General features: G+C 39.2%; 1 long non-coding RNA gene across 1 annotated transcript in view; it reads right to left on the minus strand.

Moving 5' to 3' along the window:
* Positions 1-798: 798 nt before the first annotated feature.
* Positions 799-23,378, minus strand: part of LOC123498048 — a 28,282-nt gene continuing 5,702 nt past the window's right edge. Inside the window, exons 2-3 of the long non-coding RNA XR_006672627.1 lie at positions 20,621-20,654; positions 799-1,763 (exon numbers count right to left, since the gene is read on the minus strand). This is a non-coding gene — a long non-coding RNA (uncharacterized LOC123498048). The remainder of the gene's footprint in view (positions 1,764-20,620; positions 20,655-23,378) is intronic.

Below are 23,378 nucleotides of genomic sequence, written 5' to 3' on the forward strand. Positions count from 1 at the left end.
GCCATTTTATTCCCAGTACGTGCCTGGACATCTTTCACTATAAATAACACTGTTCGTGACGCACCACCACACCGCCACGCCTCCGCGCTGGTGACGTAATCCCCTCTCCTTTCTTTTCTCATCCCCGCACCTTTCAACGCGTGATCGCAGGCACGCACGAAACACAAACAGCAATTAGGTCTATTGCATCGGAGTCTCTGCACAATAAGCCGACAGAGACACGACTTAATCTGCTTCTCATTCTGTAAAAAATACCTTTGAAAATTCAGGTTCGTGAGTCAAAGGAACATTTGGTGATTTAAGCATAGAAATCCGCCCATTATTCATCTTTTTAGGCATTGGGATTATTGTAAGCCTAATGTGTGATTTACGTAAAAACAATGTGCGTTTCGTTGTGTCTCAAAGAAATTTCTGGTGGAGTCTGACATTCCTGGGCAGATTGTAGTTAGTCAGAGCTGGGACGCCACCCGCTGCCAGTCACTCCAAATAAATTTTTCTTCAATTTCATCACGTACGTACAGACACTCTCAGGTATTCTAAAGTCATTACCGGCTGTGTTATGACATCCTGTGTGTGTGTGTGTGTGTGTGTGTGTGTGTGTGTGTGTGTGTGTATTTTTTTCCCGACGTTTTTCCCCGTTTCCGGTTTCTCTCGCGCCATCCTGCTTCTATGGGAAAGTTAGCTTCTTTCCGTCCATCACTGAGTTTTACATAAGGAGAGGTGCGTCGCGGTTCTACACGTCACAAAAAACAAAGTCCCTGTGCACTGGTAAGGCGGTGCTGACCATTGCTACCCTTGCTACTAATGCTGGGTCACCTTTTTCAATCAAGAGCCACGTTGCCGCTCAGTACTCCACTTGACTTGACCGGAGGAGCAATCACGGACCGGGATGAAAAGTGACGTGTAAGTAAGTGATCCTAAATTGATAGACACAGGGACTGCCACGTGTAGATCTTATGGCCTCTTGCAGCTTCCTTTTCTTTTTTCTTTCTGTGTTTTTGTGTTCTTATGTGATGTAAGAAAGAAGTAAGCAGTTGATTCGCTCCCTTACTTGAAATAATAATACACATTTTATTTGAGTACTAGTTAATAAGCAGGATTGAATAATGAACTTGTAAGAGATCGGGAAATTATATAAGTCATGTACAAAGGTGGTGCATGGTTAGCTCCTATACTTAAAATGATAAGCACATTTTAAATTACAAGCTACTTTGCCGCAAAAATTAACCGGATAAAAAAACAATAAACATTTTAATGATCCCAAAGTAATGTAAGTCATGTTGATCGATTTTATTATAATGATTTCTACATTTATAATCAATAACAGTGAGAGATGAAGACTGGTACATGAATTATCCTACAACGGTAAACAAAAGTAGATTCCTCTTCTCTTTATCTAATAATAATGGTAGATATTTTAGTTAAAAGTAGCGTTCCCGAAATAGCAATCAGAAATTCAGAAAAGTGACACATTCTACCTTACAACAAAATACACGAAAACATCCTGATACAAACATATCCAGAACACAACTCTAACGACCACATCACTGTCAACACGACCCTTCCTTCCCTTAGGCTGCACCTCCCTATGGGCTGAACCCTTCATGCCTCGCCCTCCCGCCTTCAGCCTCGATTCCAGCTGACAATCTTCACTTCCTCCCGTCCTCATTCCTGCCCTTTTACGGCCAGCCCTTCCAAGCGTGTCCTCCTCGATGTATTCCTCCCCTCGTCTCCATTCCATCATATTGGCTCGGCACATAAAACTAAAATAGAAGGATTACCATATGAGAAGGTCCATCCCGAGCATAAGACAGTTGCTGTGTTTTTAAGATATGACGAAATAAAGGCCAATCCCCAGCATGTTTTTTTTTTTTCCTTTTTTGTGATGATTGTGTTACGGTTGAAATAAGGGAATAAAATATAAAAGAGTTAAAGCAAACCAAAACAGAAATAAAAAACATGGTGTAACAATTAAAATTACTGACTGAAAGCGATTCACAGAAAAAAAAAGTTGAAAAAAATATATATATTAAAAATTGGACTAAATTACCGAAGATTCATGATGCAAGCAACGAAAAAAAAATAATTCCATTACTTAATTACAAAAATTATTTAACTATTATTTAACTCGGGATACTTATAAGCGTTTACGTATTTCAACACACACACACACACACACACACACACACACACACACACACACACACACACACACACACACACACACACACACACACACACACACGCGCGCACTCTCTCTCTCTCTCTCTCTCTCTCTCTCTCTCTCTCTCTCTCTCTCTCTCTCTCAATAAAAACCAGACTGCTGAGAGAGAGAGAGAGAGAGAGAGAGAGAGAGAGAGAGAGAGAGAGAGAGAGAGAGAGAGAGAGAGAGAAAACTATTGATTCATGACGTGGCATTGCGCTCCATCTTTATCATCCCAGATTTATTGCTTCCCTCGTGCAATATGTATGTTAAAAGCCTCGCTCGGTTTATATTTCTCCAGTCCCTCTCGAAAAAATTCCATCCGTCCCTCCAGCAGACTCTAAACAACCACGTCAGCGGACACACACCCACCACCGCCAGACAGTCGGTGGTTCCCTACACGTTGGGTCCTAAAAGATACAGACGAGGGGAAGGGAGGAAGACGCAAAATACTGGCCTGGAGGGAAGGGTAGCGATGTGAACGACTAAACATAAAAGAAAGGAACAAGGATAACAGAGACGAAAGGAAAGAAGCAAACATGTGGAGAGCCTGCTTAAGATCCTGACCTGCTGACTCCCTGCCGTCGAATTGCCCGTGGTGTGGAGTATTACAGCCTTGTGGTCTTCGCTCGTTAACTACATACACACCACTTTCCAAACCAGCTTCATTTATTCTTTCTCAGTTAATCTTTAATGGAGTTTTGAATTACAGTGTTCCAGTCTCCAATTAAAGCTTCGTAAGATATTAGGTGAAGTCGAAGCCGATTGTGAGGGTGTTAAGAGAATTCTGGGTGTCTGATATCTCTCTCTCTCTCTCTCTCTCTCTCTCTCTCTCTCTCTCCCATTAGTATAGCATCTCGTAGGTCTTGTTTATTCACTTGCCATCTTCATGCATGGGCCTGTGCAGTTATATTCCGCTCCATATTCTTAAAATGTTCTGTTCTCCTACAAAGGAAATTTTCAAAGGTCAAGGAGATCACTACTGTGTGCGTTTTCCTATTAATGATGAATGATCGTGACTTAGCAATAGCTTAAAGCATGAAAACACAACAGCTTGCACTTGACCCTCTTCAAAGAAATTGGGCATGATCATGCTGTCGAAATGTTTATTGTTTGGATTCCGAGCATCTGTGTAAGGAATCCTCGCCGCAGTGAGGGTTACGAGTAGAATCGAAAGGCATCAGACGCACAATGTAATTTCCTTGTCTCACCGAACATCAAATCTGTTGCGGTATCCACGCGGTTGCATCACTCCTTCCTGTCGATGAGAGCGGAACTCCGTCTTTTACATAATGTTCGTGATGCAAGCTTCTTCCCTCACTAGTAATTTAAGTCACGCCATCTAAGTTATTTTCGTGTTTTCTCAGAATTAAATCAGTACTTAGGTAACGCAACAAAATATGTCTGCCAGTGTTACGCTATGAGTTTTAAACCACCTCACGGATGAATGATAAGGCGGATTTTCAGAAAGGTGTCGACCACTAGATACTGGTCACGTCTATCTACTCAAACAACATAATAATAGAGTAATCTAATGTCTGAGACTCTGCAAAGTAATAAATATCAAAGCAAATGCAAACCAAACCCAGGTTATATAAGACAATGTCACCTTTGCAATTTCATCTTAACATTTTCCGTTATTACCATTTCCAACCCTGAAATGACGTGCTCAGTGCCAGCATCTGGCACAAACCATCCCGAACAAACCGTGGTCTGGGGCAACAGTCAGACGGTTGGTCAACGGGAAAGAGAATCAGGCTAAAGATAAAGATTGGCAGAGTTGAGTTACTTTTTTATCACAAAATGTCCTTGTTTTTCTCCCCGTCTCTTTTTTACAACAAATGGTTCTATCACACGATCAAGAGGGATGGCAGTTGTGGTCATGGGACGTGGCGGATCTTGGCGCATGCAGTTCTCTAACAGCTGGGAATGACAGAGTGAAGTAGAGAAATATGTTAGAATTAAATTTACATCAAAAGCAAGAGAGACAGATGCAATATCAGTGAATGGCTTTACCTACAACATATGTTTATTAAATTTTACTTAAATCTGTTGAAATTTTACACTAAAACTACATCAATCCGAGTGAATTGGTACTCTATTTTTTTTTCCTGCAAAGTCTGAAAGAAAATAAAATATATGATAGCAATCTACTCTACGTGTTGTATTTTTATTAAGAAATATTTTACTTACTTCATTACCATATGGCACTACAAGTCCTCGCAGCTTGTCACTCATGAAAAGCCAATCCATTATAATAGAACGCGTGCCAATTCCATGAGCGAGAGTGACGGAGTGGACAGGAATATCTGGTGACAGTTTTAAAAATAACTCATTCAACAATACGTACTTCATGTTTGTCAAAACCATTGGCTCATTGGTTTACTGTTCAACGTTAAGTTACTCTTAATATGGATGAGTTCACAATCATTTTTCAGTTTTCTTCTTGTTTCTAAGAACATAACACCTACACATGGTGTGTGTGTGTGTGTGTGTGTGTGTGTGTGTGTGTGTGTGTGTGTGTGTGTGTGTGTGTGTGTGTGTGTGTGTGTCTCTCTCTCTCTCTCTCTCTCTCTCTCTCTCTCTCTCTCTCTCTCTCTCTCTCTCTCTCTCTATATATATATATATATATATATATATATATATATATATATATATATATATATATATATATATATATATATATATATATATATATATATATATATATATATATATATATATATATATATATATATATATATATATATATATATATATATATATATATATATATATATATATATATATATATATATATATATATATATATATATATATATATATATATATATATATATATATATATCGTCGAGCATAAACGTATAAACATTTCCCTATGTAAAGTAAATAAAAGTTGTGTTAGTGTAAAGAGTGACGCAAACACTGTGGCAAACAGTGAGGCAAACACGGGCAGCAGCGGTCTAACCCACATGCGAGGAAGCTGCACCTCTGTATGTAGCAAGGCAACATGCAGTACACTGAATATCACATTAAAAAAAAGATAAATAAAATAAATAATAACAATAATAATAATAATAATAATAATAATAATAATAATAATAATAATAATAATAATAATAATAATAATAATAACAATAATAATAATAATAACAATAACAATAAATGGGCAAAAAAATAAGACAAAAGAAAAAAAAAAAAAAAAAAGGGTATTTGCCTCTGTATAGGCAGCAAAAAAATGCTAACAAGGAGGAGGAGGAGGAGGAGGAGGAGGAAAGTAGGAGGAGGAAAAAAGTAGGAGGAGGAGAAACAGAAAGAGTAGGAGAGAAGCACACTGCATGGCGGACAGAGAGGAAAAAGACGGACGCAGGGAAGGGACACAAACCTTAATGACACGAAAAGTTTTTATTGCTACACAGGCCTCCGATGGCTGGTTTGGGGCGGCTGAATCAACAAATAAATAACAAACTCCCGCCGCTGTAAAAGCTCCCCTGATCCCCGGGAGGCGAGGCGTCTTGTATTGTTAGCTCCCGCCTGTTAATCCTGTCCCAGCTTCAGGCTTTCTTGGGCTGCTGCTTGGCTGGTCTCAGTTAATGGAGATTTACTTTCTTACTTGACTTTAATTTTCGGGTATACACGACTAGTGGGAGACCAAGATACTTAGACGTGACTTGAAATCTCTTTCTGTGCTTGCATTACGAGTTTCAGTAATATAGTGTACGTTATTGGCTTACATTCATCACTGACAAGGACTGGCGGGGGTATGATATCGGAACGGCAGCGCTATACGTGTCCAGAAAGCTTCCCTCGCTCGTTACTCTTCACTACGGAGCACAGCGCGGCGCCTAAAGCAATGGTGTGATGCAGGAATCTATATTGGGCCTCACCGTCGCTATAAATCCTCCAGTCTCAGGCACATCGATCAGTTTATAGCATCACCTCTCTGGCATCTTTTCCTTTGTGTGTTGCTGAGCCTTTATGACATCAGCAGGAGTGTTCAGGAGGGTGCCTCGGGATGAAGGAAAAGTGAAGGGTGTGTCGTTGTACAGAAGCGATTGTCACGGTTTTAGCAATCCAGTCAATCAAATGCAAACGCAACTACATGCAAACTTTTGTATGTGTTTGATTTTCACCCATCCTATCGCTTGAGAAATTTCAAGGAAAAGAAAAAAAAAGTGAAAAGGGTATTCTTGGTTCAATTCCATAAACTAAATTGCTTTTCTATTTTTATTCTCTATCTTTTACGACTTTTTAAATTAGTACACACACGCACACGCACACACACATACGCAGGCACACACACACACACACACACACACACACACACACACACACACACACACACACACACACACACACACACACACACACACACACACACACACACACACACACACACACACACACACACACACACACACACACACACACACACATACACGGAGTTGGTGATATAAAACATTCCACTTCAATATCCTCGTATATCATCATTTTCCTTCATTTTCCTCCCCGTGACAGGGGCGGAGGTGGAGGTAGGAGTGGGGGGATGGATGTTGAGAAACACCTTCAGCAGACAGCTCCCCGCGTTCTCCCAGGCACCAGCTGCTCCTGTCACTCACTATGATTTATATTTGAAATCCTCATTACAATTATCATATCTTTTTTTTTTTTGTACATAATTCATACTCGCTTCCGATTCTAAGTTCATTCGTTTATTCACCCGTCCATTATTCAATTGTAAACCAGCATTGCCATGTCTATCTAGCTATTTATCTATTTGTCTTACGGTTCAATATATATCCACTACTAAATCATGTACTATTCACCTACTTTACCATGGATCATTCTCTCAACATGAATCACACGCAACAAATTCCAGAGACGTTACATATTACTTTTTCTTTTACTCAATTATTATTTTGACATTCTCATATGTGTCACTTTCACAGCATCAGAAATTCAATTTCTTTAAAAGACAACCGTCCAGGCAACCATCCTCTCTTTACTTAACTAGCACTCAATTCCCGACGTCGGATATTTCTGGGTTGCCATTGATCGCTGGCTGTTTTAATACACGACTCGGTATACAGCCAGCCAGCTCGCAAGAGACACACATTCTAAAATTCATATCATAATAAATCTTGAGGTAATGAGTCTTTGTACTGCAAAACATTAATTCCAAGTGTTTATCCTAACATTATCCATATGATCTGGTAATACACACTCTACAAAACTGTTATTATAAGCTTAATACTCACAGTCGCGGTTCCAATGCTCTCGCATTTTTTTACTAGTCTCAACTACATATTTGGTTTGAAACATTTTTTCATATAGTTCAACAGAGAGCACTGTTTCTCCTCTAAATATTACAAAGGAATACATTCTGTAATAATCTTGGTAGAGCAACATTTTTGCGGCCGAAGGCATATCAAACCGAAAAGACTAACTGAACTCGGGAACACCGAGTCCTCTCAAAACACCAAAACAACCCCGCGGCCCGCGGTTGTTTGGAAGCTCGTGTGGAGTAGGGTGACCAGACGTCCCCGATTTCAGTGACCTGTCCCCGGCTACTGCTGTCCCCGGTTTTCTGTAACTGAAAGATCACTTGATGCGTTAAAAACTACTTTTGATTATGATAATTATGTCCTTTTATAATTACTCTTTTATATAGTTTCCGTGAAGACGGTGAAGTGTATAGCGGACACATTTTAATAGCTAATGGGTGTTCATGATCTCAGATATTTCATCAGGTAGAGATTTTTTTCTTTGCAACTTGGGTAAATAAGGCGAGAGAAACTTTTGATTGCTGGTTTAGAAATGGTACGGATAGTGTCCCGTTTTAGTTTTTCCAGTGCAAAACACTACATGTTTTTACCTCCCTGAACTGAAAATGTCCCCGGAATTTGTCTCAGAAATCTGGTCACCCTAGTGTGGAGTGTTCTTAGAGCTGGAACAGAATGCCGGTTTATACATGTGCTGTAGCTGACTGCAATTCTATATCAAAAAAGAAAAACCAAGGCGTGAAAGGATGGACTGTGTTTCCCAGGAAGAAAGACGCGGCTCGAAGATTATGGGAGACACGATGTAAACGAGGCCCGACGTGGAGAGCTACCAAGGACCATGCTATCTGCTCAAAGCACTTCATAGATTGGTGCAAAGGACCGTCAGCATCGCATCCAGACCCTGAACTGTTTGCCTATAACCGGTGGGGAGCAGGTAGAAACCTGCTTGATGTTGTTTACATACGGAACGGACAATCTTTCACTGAAGTCATACAAGGATTTTGCATCAAAACATCGTGTTTATTTGATATTCGTCACATTTTCTGGATTTGATTGCTAATTAATTAACTTGAACCAATGAAATGTGCTTGCTTACTGAAAATGATGTAATTCACTCAAGGTGATGAAGTGTCCCAAAACTGAGACCATGAACCAAGCATTTTTGGCTCGTTTTGCCATATTACGTTCTCTGTGCTTGGCGAAGCTGATTAGAGATGTTCCTAATAATTTATTACTTAGTTTGATAGCACATATATGACGTAAAACATTTTTTCCAGCATACCGAGTTGAATGTGCTAAATTAAGTTATCTGGCGAATCTGGCAGCTTTTCAGCACTTTCTGACGTCGGAAATTAACCTCGTTTTCTACACTGAACGTTCTTTGAACAACTGTCACTCTGATTAAATCACCTTTGCTCTTCGTGCTAATTCTTCCTGGTGTCCCCCAGGCACGCACATTTTTATCAGAATTGGTAATACTGAAGCAATTACAAATAAGTGAGAACATGAAAGAACTGGCCCCTCGCTGGCAAGACTTGAAGGAAATTTTGACAATCTAGATGCCTTCAAAGTTAGTTAATAACGACTGCATGCATGGTTTTCTTAATATTACAATATCCTTTAATACTAAATGAATGTTGTACATTTTACAAGGACTCACTTGTCCTGTAATAGACCACTGTCATACACACGAATAGAGATGATACATACAAGGTGGTTAAACGTACGGTGCGGTACAGTCCACGGCGGCAAGAAGCAGATGATGGAGTATGACAGGACGAGAGCTCCGTGATACCGGGATTGACAATCAAGTGAAGGAGCGGATGAGGGAGGAGCCACAGATGGTCAGGCAAAAGGAGACTCAGCGGGGCAGTAACTTGTAGTGACTTTGGTGCCCGCGAGTCTCAGTGTCTTAGTGTCCCGTGACGAGGGCATGATCTTGGGCTTAGATTGCTTGACTTTCCCGTCTTCCCTCACATCTCTCCTGGGTGTCACTCGCTGTGAACCGCATTCTCTCAATCATTAAAACTTAATTCGTGACGTATTTTCATGTCTCATTCTTCCCTTTCTATTTCCTTTTGTCTGACAAGTGATCGGAATTATGTTTACATTGTACTTGTCTTTGAGCTTAAAAGAACTCGTTTTATACCTGTGTGTATAGGCTGTGATACCCACCCAGAGGCACAGCATTCGGAAAGCCTGTGTCATGTAAGGAAACCGGCACTCCAATTCTGGTTGGCCGCGGTGTTCATGGGGCTGGCAATCCAATTATCCAACCCAACCCACCACACTGGAAAACTTCGGGTCCGTTGCAATATAACTTTCGTGACAGTTCCGAGGAAAAACCTTTCTACAAACTAATTCACTGTCAAAGCGTGTGAATCTAATGACGTGCCCAACTACTGTATAGCATCTTGTGACAGAAATACTCATAGGAGCTTCGGGCACCACATTACCCCTAAGTGTCTGTAGCAGCGCCCATCGGTAGCTGCCCTGTGGAAGAAGCAGGATCAAGCAGAGGTGAGGAGTAACACCCAGCCTCATGTCACATGTTTACGGAGATTGGCGGGGAGCGTGGCACAGGACCCGCTACCTGCCCTGGCCCACCACTCCGCGCCTCTACCACTCCCACCATCCTCACATACCGGTGAGTACCAGTTGTTCCAGACACAGTTGGCGCGCCAGGCTCCCACGTAACATGACTGACAAATTCTCTGTTTTTGTTTCCTTCACTGATTCACCTCGTCAATATTTAGGCTAAAGGCGCTCACACCAATCTACGAATTATTTCATACATCTTCAGCCAAAAATATCAAACAATCGCTGCTTATTATATTATATATTTTTTTCAATAAGCAAGTATTACCACGAATTTGTAGGTTCGGATATTGAAAACCTTTCCGACATTCTCCTTGTTCGAGCCTTTCGCTTAAATCAGATTGTGTCAGCGCGCACTGCTACTTTAGGCGAAAGAAAATTCAGCTTTAATTCTCCGTCACGCGAGCAATGCCACGCGTAGGAGCTATATTTAGCAATTTCTTTGTTCCATGACTGCACGTCGTGCTTTATTTAACAAGGCGTCTATTCAAACTTGTATAATAAAGTATGACCGTTACCGTAAGATAACTACATTTCTCCACAGGTTATAACCAGACCTTTATACAATTCATCCTGTTAATTACCAAAATGTTTTGCAATGATGCTCTCGAAAGACTCATCACGTATCACCATAGCACGCTTCGCCGATCATGTTTTCTTTCTTTTTTTTTTTTCCCTTTTTGGCAACATCACGCATTTCATAATAATAAGATATGTCAAAATAATTCCACATTAATAAACAGCTTTTTAAAATCTAATTCTAGTATGACACTCTCTGCAGGGAACATTGAATTCACTACAATAGTTGAATAGTTTTGTTTTAATTCAATCGACATTTTACTGTTACAGCAATAAATTAAGTCCAGCATTATATAACAGAGAGAGAGAGAGAGAGAGAGAGAGAGAGAGAGAGAGAGAGAGAGAGAGAGAGAGAGAGAGAGAGAGAGAGAGAGAGAGAGAGAGAGAGAGAGAGAGAGAGAGAGAGAGAGAGAGAATTTTCACAGGCCGCAAACACCATCTGGTCTGCAATGTCCTATTGTTTTCTATTACACTTTTATATTGTGCAGCTGAAAAATATTGCACCATTGCTTTGTACTAGAGTGTTGATTTGTATTACACTGTCATACTGTACAGTATTGTTGGTCTGTGCTTCCCTGATGTTTGGTGTCACATTGTCCTTTGAACAGACGTCATGACCTGGCATTATGTAAACGTGCTTTGTACAAGGCAATATTACACCTGGACTACCTATCACTGTACAGTCTCTCACATTGATATATTTTGGTAATGTTCTTTTTTTTTTCATGTTATAGTTTCGTGAAGAGTGATGAGAGAATAAAAGGTTACTAGTATGATTGTCCCAAAATAAAGTTTCTTTTAGCGTCTTTTTTAAATCTTTTTTTAGTGATTCCATAACTGATAAGAAACTTAATGAAATGAATTAATCAGGATCTTCTCAGGTAAATGTTCGAGTAACGAATCACTAACGGCATGATTAAGAAAAAGCTATAAGAATGAAAAGTTCAAATTTTCCTAAACCTAAACAAACAGATGAATATATAAAACTCCAGTTCTCAGAAAATGTAAGGAAGTGAATGCATGTGGATGAATATGAACACGGAGATATGTAACAGAATCAATGTAAGTAATTCACCGTCAGCTTTCAGGCTAATCCATTCACCATTATTCCGCGCAGCGTCAAACAGTGTACAGGGTGATTCAAGAAAATATATTTCATTCGAAGTTGCTTAATTTCTGTCAACACAAAACGTCAATTTGAAAAAGGTGGTTATTCGAAACTTATTATTGTCTATTTGTTGTTGCAGAGATATAGCAATTTCAGACCAAGGCTATCTATATCTTAAGCACCTTTTACGGCTCATCAAATCAGCCACATCTGCTCTTAATTTAGATTCTAATGAGCGTTTAACTTCTCTTACTATCACGGCTTCTCCTCGTCCTTAATAGAATCGCCTGGTACAGGTTTAGAGTATTCTCGTAAATTCCAGACTTCTATGCAAACAAGTATATATATATATATATATATATATATATATATATATATATATATATATATATATATATATATATATATATATATATATATATATATATATATATATATATATATATATATATATATATATATATATATATATATATATATATATACAATACTAAATGAACTACCGGTCAACCCTGATACAAGTTAAGAATATAATCTCAAGACACCACTGATAGCAAATGGAAGGTCAAGTAGTTTTAACCTTTTAACGCCTACAGTCCCATCGCTTCTCAGTAAAATTATCAATGGTTACTCAGATGAAGAAACAAGTCATAAGACACTATTCTGAAACACTACTACACTGCACCTCCGCTACATTCAAAAGGATAAAGTTACTCTGCTTTTCAAGGAAGTTTTTAGTTCTAGTGAGTGACAGGTTAACAAGATTTGCACATTAATAACAGGAGAAACCGTCTTGAGAGCCCGTCTAATCATCTGTGACCTTTAAAGATACTCGTGGTAAGAAAGCAAAGCGTGTCTGAGTAAGGGACATACTGCCATCATGACGCAAAGAGTTACAGCATACGGAGGATGTTATAGTGGTACTGGTATGGTTCCTTCTTCCCGTTTTCTTTATTTATAGCATGTTATACTGCTGAAACCAATGTTGCTCTTCCGCCTTTGGTCTCTGTGAACTTCCATAAAGCGCTCAGCTCAATAACTGTGGAGAATATTTGAACACTAAAGCTCTTTCGGCAGGATAGAAGTCATCCCCGTCCCTGCTACATATATGATGACGCTCTTTTCGTTTTAGTTCCTGGCGCGTAATACAATTTCACACCATCACCACCACAACCTCCCCACTGTCACTTGTAAGATAACACTTTTCTGGTCTTAGTTTCAGGCGAGCGACAAAATTTTACTCCCACTATCACCACCATCAGCACAACCACAACCACGATTTCCTTCCGCTAAAACTTGCATGGTGAAGTTTCTGGTGTGTAACAAAATCTGCCACCACCATTACCATCACTAACACAACCACCACCACAGTATTTACAGTTGTATTACCCTAACCACTGGTCGGTAAAGTATATATTATGTGTTTCAGAGTCAAAACAAAATAAAGAGTAAAGAATTCAGAATATATTCCATGCCTTGCTATATAACTTCACTCGTGCAGAATATAATAGAAAAAAAAAAAAAAGAACGGGGGGAACAGAATAGAGTAAAAAACGTTCTCACCTCAAAGGCATCTGTTTCATGCGCCATTTTGTGTCAGACAAACAACAATGTGAATTAAAAATACCTCGGGCACTGAGCTGGTAGACATGGGAGAAAAAAAAGAAAAGAAAAAAAAATCTGAATATATCGTTTTCTCTCATGTTCATGTATGCATTTCGTCCTTCGGGCTGTCATAAAGGCGAAATATTTTCCTCACACTGTGTTTCATTACCGGTAGCTTGATAATACCATGCCCAGAGCTGCATCATAATACTACAGCTCATGCGTCACCTGAAGGAGTCTGTCGCTGCTGCCTCCGCAAAACTGACACTCAAATTCAACGGTAGACAGGAATATCTGAACATTACGTAAGTGTGTGTGTGTGTGTGTGTGTGTGTGTGTGTGTGTGTGTGTGTGTGTGTGTGTGTGTGTGTGTGTGTGTGTGTGTGTGTGTGTGTGTGTGTGTGTGTGTGTGTGTGTAAGTACGTAAGTAGCATTAATAAAGACAAACAGTGCTCTACCCTCATAACCAGCAAGGAACACACACACTATACACACTCCACCCTTAGCAGCACCTCACAATATCATGGAGAAGTCTACCCGGTCACTCGATAATAAGATCCATTAATAAGCCTCGTCCCAAGCCTCCACCCCCCCTTTCCAAGAATTCTTCAACGCTTTGGTCTCTAATAAGAACTATCGTATTTTCAAACGCTAAAAGGTAAATAGTCACCTTCTCATGGATCCTTTCTTCCCTACCGAAACTGAAGAATCCTGGTTAAACTATCACTAGAATCGTGAAACTCCACTTGAAGACCACAATAACATCCACTACAGCCTGTTAAAAAGCAGTCGGGGTATGGCGTCAAAATGCAGTTAAAAGAGTGCAGTCCTAAGGTTCAATTTCATAGTTCGCTACAATGGATCAACAGACGCCCAGACTAAACTGTTCACTCAATTCATCAAGTTTTCCATAAAGTACAGAAGACTATGGAAATGTTTTAGGTGATGTGAAGAGAAGCTGACAAACTTTCATTATACATCAGAAATTCTGACAACGAGAAACAAAACTGAGGATGCGAATCCTTTGTTAAACTATCACTAGACTTATGAAACTACCCTTGAAAACCAAAATAACATCCACTTTTGTTAAACATGAGAGACTGACTACGGAAAACGAAACTGAAGGTGCCAGCCCTAAAGAATACAGTTCAAAGCCAAGAACAAATTACATCGAGAAGTTGATATATTTAGGCATTTATACACAGTCCTCTTCTTAAACTCTGGAACTTTCCCTTAGTAAAACTACAGCCTAAGGACACGTCACCAAGCCAGAACACCAACATACTTAAACAGCGTCCCCTCCCCTCTCCACCACCACCACCACTAACTCAGCAACACTTGACCTCTCAGCCTACACAATGGCAGGGCGAGGCTGGCGACTCACCCATGCACTCAACACAAAAGGTCTCATCACAGCTACCAACCACGTCAAAAATATGCAAATGCATATAAAATAAATACTTAAATAAATAAATAAATACAGATAAATAGATGGATAACATAGAGATACAGACAAAAGCATTGACAGATAGATAAAAAATAAAGATAGGTGATTAAACTAGAGTAAAATAAGAATAAAACATACAGATAAATAGATAGCTAACATAGAGAGATACAGACAGAAGCACTGACAAATAGATGAAAAATATAAATAGATAGGTGATTAAACTAGAGTAAAATAAATATAAATAATAAAGTAATAAAAAAAAAACAATTCTATTCCTCTACGAAATATTACCTTAACTTTTACAAAATTCACAAGTACAAATCTAATACTTGCACACCTTTCCTTCTTCTTGAACACGTGAATTCATAACATATTATTTCTCTTGTATCTTCGCTGCTTTCTTTTCTTCCGTCACCTCCAGATATTATTCCCATGGTACTAAATACTTTCCCACATGATCGCTAACGTCATATTAAACATGGAAGTTATCTTTTTTCCTTTATACAGGCTTATCGAGCTGTCTTAATGAATTCCCGAGTTTTATTTTCCGTAATCTCATGGTTGATTTTTAAGGAGGAGGAGGAGGAAAGAGAATTGCAGTTATATATGGGTGAGGAATGGGATATGAATGGAAGTAATAGTGTAGAATAGTGTGAATGTGTGCTGTGATGTGGTATGATGTGGATAGAAGAATGAGGAATGACTGTGCAATGGAATGTGGATTATAAACGAGTGGAGTAATGATATGGAATGGAGGAGAGAGTAATCATATTAAATAAAGTCTGGAGTACAAATATGTGGGAATTAGGATACATGCATAATAATAATTTTGATTGCAGGATGCTGTAGGAATATGTGTGGAGTGAAGGATGTTGTAAGAATGTATATGGAGTAATGGTAGATAAGAGAGTAGGAATATAAGGGTAAAAAAAATGGAGTAAGATGCAAGGACATGTGTATTATGGAGTAAAGGTGTGGAATATGGAGTGATGGTGTGGTATTGCATAAGAAGCGGTGTGTGTGATGGAGCATAGAGCAATGATGTGGAATAATAGTATGAGGTGGAATATGAAACGAAGGTGCGTGACAGCGTTTTTTTTTTTTTTTTTCTATTTACTTATTTATACATACGAAAGGGAGACAGACCTAAGGCAAAAATAAGATAGAAAAGAAAGCTTGTTCATACTTCCATTCCCTACAAGAACTAAAAGGAAGAAGTACGGGTGGCGTGGTGGGGTAAAGGTTCTGGATAAGGTATAAGGCAATGGTATATAGAGTAAGGGCGCGGCATGAGGTTAGGTTTAGATGGTAGTCGACTTAATCCATGCTTGTCACGAACCCTACTAGTAAATAGACATAAATACAAGCGTAATAGTAACGTGTCACTTTCTCTCATCCAGCTTTTGTCATTACATCTTTTATTACATACTGGAACTTCTCCTCGTCATTGGGTCTTACCACGCCCAGCCACGTTGTTTTTCTCTTTTGTTTTAGATGGATGGACACGGCACCGTACCATTAGGAGGGTGAGTGTGCTACTATTACTGTATATATATATTGAGTGCACCGTGTTCGTGTCTTACATTGAGATTTAAATCCTCTTTACATAGAAACACGCCTCTATGAAAGGGCTTTTTACTTCATCCTTGGCATTTAACACACGTAAATATTATGCGAGCCGTACACCATCATTATTCATTCCATCACAACACCACAAAGCTATATAACTGGTACATTCTTACTTCATCCTCGGCCTTTGATATAAGTAATACTGTAAGAAACATACCTCAACACTATTCAGCCCCATCATACCACAGAGATGCTTAACTGGTAGTATATTCTTGTAGTGCCACTCCACGAATAAAGTAAATATTACCAGCAATCTATCTTATAAATTCATAAAAAATGCTCTACTTACAAAGAAAAGACTCTAAATTGTATACTGGCACTGAAATCACGTAATAGGGGCACAGATAAAAACAAACTGAATATCTCCGCTGGTGAAGTCTTCTAAAAACACCCGAACCTGAATCTCTTATCATTTTCTACATGAGAAGCACCTGCGATACTTCTTCCCTTTGTCTACCGGCACATGATTATCATCTGATATTTCCTCCACAACAGTCTAATCAATCTATTTACACATATCAATTAGATTTACAGTGAGGGAGAAGTACGGTGCGCTCGAGTCGTTCCAATACAATTTTCTGCCTTACTGAAACACATATAACTTTCCCAAATAGCTACATTAGTAAAAGAATATTTAAAATTATACTAACACGATCTAGGACGTGGATATGGAATGGAATATGAACCACCGTAGTGTACCTTCTTCCTTTACAACATACGTAACTAGTTTTCTCTGTAATTAGTGTACTATTAATAGCCAGTTAAGCAAGTTCAGATATAAATACCTGTAGCAGTTTGAAAGTTACCTGTGTTCACTTCCGACTAACGTATGAGTGAAATGTGAAGCAGCTCACCATAGGGATGTGGAATGTGCAATGAGGCTAATGAATGAGGTATGGCAGGTAAGTAGTAAAGTATACTCGTAGGATAAGAGTCTGCACGCGGTAAGGAAGTGAAGTATGGAGTGAAGTGTGTGGCGCCAGAGGAAAGTGAGAGAACGAGGATTAAGAACGTGGAGAAAAGTGTGCAGAGTGAGATCCGGACGACAAATATAAACCAATGAGCCCAGTGACTTTTGTTTCCTTTCGGGAGTGTGGAGAGCAAAGACCCTGGTGGAGAAAGTGAGAACTGGGAAATGTGAAAAGGATGAAATACGAGCGTGAAGAGTGAGTGAGGCTGACGAAGAGAGTGGAGTATGAAAGGTCGGAAAAGATTAAGTGCTGAGTGAAAAGCGCGAGATACAAAAAAAAAAAAAAAAAAAAAAGGAGGGGGAGAATCAGAAAAAAAAAAGACATGACACACCTAGCTACCCTCCGTTGCTAAGAAACTAGATTCAACACTGCGACAATACAACACACACACACACACACACACACACACACACATCTGATCCATCTCCCGCCCTCTGACTTGATAAAGATGTGTGATCCATCTCAGGTAGACACATTAGACGTAAGAACAAGGTACTGCTGATCTTACGGGAATAAAAGTTAAGAAAATGACATTATGGTAATAGACAAATGGCTATAGTTTTCTGTCGCTACTTTCCTCTTAGGTACAGGAAAGGGAAAGTAAAGTGGAGTACCTGCCGCTCCAAGGGGAAAGGGTGTGAAGGAAGAAGTAACGAAGAGCATATCACCTAAAGGAATTCAGTTATTGTCTCGTTATTAGATTCGAGTATGGAAGAGGAGACAAAGACGGTGCATTAGAATATATAAGGTCATGAGAGCATAAAGGGATTCAAGGGAGCACTGACTTATGAAATGTAATTCTGGTGATTAAAATATTATTCTATCAATGTCGAGTGTTTCTTTCCGCTATTAATGTATAAAAGCAACAAAGAACTCTCTCTCTCTCTCTCTCTCTCTCTCTCTCTCTCTCTCTCTCTCTCTCTATATATATATATATATATATATATATATATATATATATATATATATATATATATATATATATATATATAAATATATGAATATATCTTGTGGGCAGAACAGAACAGGCAGATAAGTCTGGAGTGGCACTTTTCCCGCACTTCTATGTTATCCTGTACTTGGCCGGACCTGTAATCACGGTTAGGTTCAGCTGATAACGTGCAAGTTATTTAAAAACCCTCTCAACGATAAGCGAATATAGTCATGCACTGGCAAACAACGGCCATAAGTCTCGGCCACTCCAAACAGCGACACAAATATAGGTCAACAAAAACTTATCGATGCATGTTATAAAATCATACATTAATCTTGTATTTTAGGAACTGCCACGTGTAACCTTGGCGAATTCTTGCAGCTTCCTTTCATAATATGCCTTTCTCTTATTTTCTGTCCTTGTGTTCTTATGTGATGATGCTTTTAACGTGAATCTTGGCAAGAGAGGCTTGTCCAGGAGCCCTCAGCCTCTCCCTCAGCTTCTTTGCTATTGATAGGAGCACAGAATGTTGAAAATATTCTTCCACTAAATAAAAATCACGACGACGACGAGGAGTGAGAGAAGATTGTTCTTAAGATCATTTTCTTCGCTGACAAATGAATTTCGATTATCTGCAATTGTAATACATGTTGAGTTAAATGTTGCAATAAAATGACAACTGTACTTCATTCTGTGTTTAATATTCCACCAACAGTACGGATTTCAGATGTAAAATCACTGTTATGCAACTTTCTCCACCATCAACTGTAACTTATCTGATACTTTTATATGCAATACAGTCTATTGAAGAGCTCTGCATCCTAGAAAAGTGAAAACTGATCTTATATTTTTCTTTTCATGTGTGTATATGCAAACTATCTTTTCACTGTTTTTAATGCAGTCAAAATGTTAAATAACATGTAAATATCTCGAAACAACCAAAGCAATAGAGGTTTTTCATTAGCAGGTAATTCATATACATATTTCCAGTGAAAACAATCAACAGCTCCATATTCAATGCTAAAAAGTAATCACAAATGCCATGAATCACTCACGTTTCGATTTCAGTCTCAAAAGTTTCAAGCATCCAATGTATCTCGACTCCTCTGACAGCAATAAACTCGCTGAAAATAACAACAAACAGCAGGTCAACCGTTCCCTCTTGAGCTGCGACAAGAAAAACACAATTTCGATTTCAGTCTCAAAGTTCCAAGTTCCACTGTAACTCTTGTCCTCTGGCAGTTGTAAATTCTTGCTGAAAGTATCCTGTTCGTCTCTCAGTGGTGTATTGGAAAAATTCGCATTATTTTCTTCACAATTAAGTCGAATAATCATGTGCATCTACCTACAGCTTGTCCCCCATGGACATGCGCTTCTTTCCTTTCTGAGCAAAGAGGATCGATCAATCTTTCACGTCAGAGATTAATTCATATGCACATAGCACTCTGAAAAATGTCAGATTAAATAATTTTTTTCTACAAACTTTGCTTCTATTTTTAGTTCAATGAGCTCAGCTTCCTCACATTGCAAAGCTGCATCAGTTTCTATTGAATTTATAACTGCACCTGATTCTCTGTGTTCGTTTGTCGTGTTCCGTATCCCAGAATAGCTGCCATTACTACAGTTTACACCTATTTTTCCTTGTTAATATTAATGGTCAATTAGTTCACCTTTGTAAAAAAAAAAAAAAAAAAAAACAGTGCAACAGACCTATTTTATACCAGAATGCTCAAATATATTTCTGCCGTCTTCCATATTAGTTCATACGGTTTTCTTTTTTTATTATTTTCTCAAACAAGCCACAAATTTTAACTCTAATCCAACATAGCATATTTCATAACATCTTGAGTATTACCATTCTACATACTCTCCCCTCAGAACTTTTTAATAAACTTGGGTGGTTCTTAACTTTTATGTGCACTCAATTCATTCCTTTAAAAAGCGAGCGAACTTTTCTCTGTGCATTTCTTATAAATACTTGGGCCCTAATTAATCTACAGAAGTTTGTTAGCCTAAATCTGAGAGCCAAGAATTTCCTTCTCGAACTAAACTTTCCTATTTGGTTCGTTTCATTTCGGTCTCTCCTGCCACCATGCAAGTCACAGCCATACGCTACTAATAAATTACTCACTTTGTCAAATACCTACACTTTATATCTAAAAAAAAAAAAACTAGGATTTCCTTCATGTGGCAGAGACAGGCGATGAATTACTAAACAGCTACAATGTGGTAATACTGATAATAAAAGACACAGGGTTACTTACCATCGCTAAAATGACGACGACTACATCTCTCACACTGTAAAGGAAGAAAAAAAATGAGTGAATGGAGTGAAGATAAACACACACACACACACACACACACACACACACACACACACACACACACACACACACACACACACACACACACACGCGCTCGTGAAAAATAAATAAGCTAAAAATATAATAAAAAAAAATTAAGACGTATAACCTAAAACTGAGGTGCATATAAGATAAAGAAGGAAAAGGATAACCTTGAAGAAGATGGTAGATAAGAATAATGATGGGGAGCGTTAATGACATGGTGCTACTTAGAAGCAAAAATAATAATAATGACTCAAAAAAAATGAAAGGGAAGACAAGGCAGTGGGGCGTCCCGAGTTGTCAGATCTGGCCGGCAGTGTCTGCGAGGCGGGTGAGCGATCACGCGGCACAAAAAGTAATTATTTTAAGATATGTGGACCTTGTGATTTTTTTTTTTTTTTTTTTTTGTCTCGGGAAGGAAAAAGAAAAGCGAGAGATGTGTGTGTGTGTGTGTGTGTGTGTGTGTGTGTGTGTGTGTGTGTGTGTGTGTGTGTGTGTGTGTGTGTGTGTGTGTGTGTAAATTTCTTTTCTTTAGAGCTTGTATATATTTTTGTTTTTAAACTACTACTACTACTAATAATAATAATGATAATACAACAATTTTTCCTACTACTACTGCTGCTACTGCTACTACTAGTACTACTACTATTACTACTATTAATAATAATAATAATAATAATAATAATAATAATAATAATAATAATAATAATAATAATAATAATAATAATAGTAATAATGTCAATAATAATAATAATAATAATAATAATAATAATAATAATAATAATAATAATAATAATAACCATAACAACAATCATAACAATAACAAAAAGTACAACAACAACAACAACAACAACAACAACAATAACAACGTGTATGTGCATGTGTGTGAGTATGAGTATTTATACACGAACCGTTGGTGCACTCGTTCCCCTCAGTGTTATTGCAGGGCGCGTATGAAAGGGAAATGCTGAATGTCACCGCACAATATCCCGACAGAGCGAAGCAACTCATCTAAAAGAACAAAGAGTGATGCGCAGACCGCTGGCAGGCAGGACAGGTTGTGTTGCGGCCGGTCATTACGTGATGGTCGGGAGGCAGGAAGAGAAAGACAGGAGAGGCGGATCAAGGAGAAGAGGGAAGAGAAGATTCAGTCGGAGGGGAAGGGGAGAAGTGGGACCATTGTGGGGACGGTTTGGGGGAAGGAAACAAGGTACCTGAGAACGACGGATGGGAGAGAACGGATGGGAACGGATGGGAAGAGAGGGATGGGGAGAATGGATGATCAACACAACTATCACGTCACTGAAATGGGTTTGTACATAAGTTAAGTCATAAAAGAACACATAAACACATTTCTGCTACATCGTTTGGTGCCGGCAGTTCCCAGCAGATGGGCGTCACGGGGCAGGTGGAGGCCAGGGGAGGGCTGAAGAACGGCGCACTCACACTACTCATACTAGAAAACTGAGCATCACTAGCTTAGCATTAAACCCTTTCACTGGCACTAATAATTTCCGAACTTTATGCAGTCAGCAGATGTTACCCGGAGTAAATGAAGATATAACCATAGTGGAAGGGTAACTGGATATGATTTTTAAACATTTCAATGTAGCGAAATAGCATGATAAACTTGACATAATCCTCAAGTGATGCCGATAATAAAACTAAATAGAAGCCCAGATGTTGCAGGAGTTAATTGTTGTATGTTACATTGCAAACTAGTATACAATGTTGAAATATATATTCAAGGAAGGGAGTAATTAACCTGCTGAGCTTTCCTTGACCTGCACTACCTTCAACGAGTACTGAAAAATGTGTAAATAAAGAGTATCTACTGCACACCTTATTGCACGCCGTAAGAAACTGGGACGTGTAATATTCTGCTTTGAACGTTTGACACATGCACACACCATGATTCTGGGCAGCAGTGATACCAGAGCAGCTGTCTTGTGAAGGACAGAACCACGACATGAAATAAAATCTTCTCTCTCTCTCTCTCTCTCTGCCCAGTTAAAGGTAATATCACTCCCCTATCTGTTCTAACCTCACGGACCTTACATCACTCTCCAGTACTAACACCACTTTGCATCATACACGCACCGCCACCACCTTGCGTCACCCTCACCACCACTGTCACACTACCGCCACTACCACCACCCACACACACTAGGCCTATACCAAGCCCCCGACAAGCCTCACTACAGTTCTGGGTATTGATTGTTAGGCCGCCACGCCCCTTGCCTGTGATTAGGACGTGCCTCGGGACAAGCCAGCGGGACACGTCTGGTATAATATTATCGTCCTTTCTGTATAAAAAAAAATATATATACACTAATTCTTTTCTCTCTATGTCTTTTTTCTTTCATGTAGTGTATTCTGTGTGCTATTGATCCGTGTGTGTGTGTGTGTGTGTGTGTGTGTGTGTGTGTGTGTGTGTGTGTGTGTGTGTGTGTGTGTGTGTGTGTGTGTTTCGTGCATCCTGCAAGCCACCGCCCAACACTTGTCCGCCTGGTGAGAGCCTCCCCAGCAGCTGGACGCCAGGTAGGAGGAACTCGGCGGTAAGAGGCTATAACATAGGTATTCCTGTGGGCCTTGAGCCTCCCCAAGAGTCTGCCCGCCGCCCGTCGCTCTCGTAAACCCTCCAGCTCCCTCTGCCTCCCGCCGTTTTATCTGCGTC

This window comes from Portunus trituberculatus, chromosome 47, assembly GCF_017591435.1.
Source record: "Portunus trituberculatus isolate SZX2019 chromosome 47, ASM1759143v1, whole genome shotgun sequence".
Lineage (NCBI taxonomy): Eukaryota > Metazoa > Arthropoda > Malacostraca > Decapoda > Portunidae > Portunus > Portunus trituberculatus.